The sequence below is a fragment of the Otolemur garnettii genome, unplaced genomic scaffold (genome assembly GCF_000181295.1).
Source record: "Otolemur garnettii isolate 467f Iridium unplaced genomic scaffold, OtoGar3 scaffold00044, whole genome shotgun sequence".
NCBI lineage: Eukaryota > Metazoa > Chordata > Mammalia > Primates > Galagidae > Otolemur > Otolemur garnettii.
The window spans coordinates 9,896,249-9,898,050 of NW_003852439.1; positions in this window are offsets into that span (position 1 = coordinate 9,896,249).

Genomic DNA, 1,802 nt, shown 5'->3' on the forward strand with positions numbered 1-1,802 from the left:
TCTTGGGCTTAAGCGATTCTCTTGCCTCAGCCTCCCAAGTAGTTTGGACTACAGGCACCTGCCACAACACTCAGCTATTGTTGTTGTTGTTGTTGCAGTTGTCATTGTTGTTTTAGCTGTCCTGGGCCAGGTTCGAACCCACCAGCCTTGGTGTAGGTAGCTGGTGCCTTACCCACTGAACTACGGATACCGCCTATTTCCTTTTTATTTAATAGTAGGTTTTAGTTTTAGGTTTACAGAAAAATTGAGCAGATACTAACACTTTCCCTTTCTCCCTCTCTGCATAGATTTCTTGATTGTTAACATCTTTCTTGAGTCTGCAAACATTTCTTATAATTGGGGAACTAATTATTATTATACCCGAGCATCATTATAACCAAGATTTATTTACAGCATATATGTACTATAAATTGATAAGCAGTTTCCTTTTTTTAACCCCACCTTTTTATTTTGAAAATTTAAAACCTCTTGTATATTTGAAAAAATAATGCAGTGAACACCTATGTGCCCTTTATCTCGCTTCACCAGTTGTTAACATTTTGGTAACTTTCTTTTAATGACGTGACAGAGTTGTTGCCTGCGTCACTCTCATTCTTGTTCACTGGTTAAAAAAAAATTGGAACATAGCCTGATCTTGCTGCAAGAGAGTCCTAGAAATAAAAGCCTAGCTTGGCGATGATTACCCCTGCTATATGGGGTAGGATTCTTTCACTGCAAGAATATATGATATGGGTGGGCTCAGTTTCTCACACCGGTAATCCCAGCACTTTGGGAGGCCAAGGCAGGTGGATCACTTGAGGCCAGAAGTTTGAGACCAGCCTGGGTAACATAGTGAGACCCCATCTCTAAAAATAAGTTTTGTAATAAAAATTTTGAAATGATGGCTCAGCACCTGTAGCTCAGCAGCAAGGGCACCAGCCACATGTACCAGAGCTAGTGGGTTCGAATTCAGCCCAGGCCTGCCAAACAACGACAACTATAACCAAAAAAATCCGAGCATTGTGGCAAGTGCCTGTAGTTCCAGCTACTTGAGAGGCTGAAGCAAGAGAATCACTTAAGCCCAAGAGTTTGAGGTTGCTGTGAGCTATGATGCCATGGTACTCTCCCCAGGTCACAGCTTGAGACCCTGTCTCAAAAAAAAGTTTTAAAATGATAATAAAAATATAAACCATTATTTTAAAAAAGGATCAGGAAGGAATGAAACAGTGTATACCTGGGGACAGTACCCTCTCATGCTTCTGACACACTGATTCATCAAATCTTGTTTTCCCATTTTTTTTTTTTCTTAGCTCTAATAGGAACTAAAATGTTAAATATTTTAACCGTATGTTCTCTTCAAACTGGATTCTGGAAAGCTTGGGGTTAAATTTACAGCCCATGTCTAGGAAGTATATAGGACTTCATAGTGTGCATTTTACACACCCACAGTACTTTTAGATTTCCACCTTCATTTTGTCTTTGCCACATTTATTCTTGCCATATTGTGTAGCTCTTTCTAGTCAGTCATAAATCTTTTTTTGCAAGAGGTTCAATTACAGATAATTTTAATAATGACACACGAAATATAATTGTTTGGGGTGCTCAAAATATTCTAAATGAGTCCAAACACTTTACTATGGCTACTTTGCTTACAATAGCATATTTTTCCGGACCTAAACCTGTAATTCCACAGAGTTGTAAATAGTACTATATTGATCTACATTTTGTTTAAGTGATTTTCAGTTGATTTTTAAAAATAAGAACTTAGGCATGATGGTGCACATCTGTAGTTTCAGCTACTGGGAAGGCTTAGGCAGGAGGAT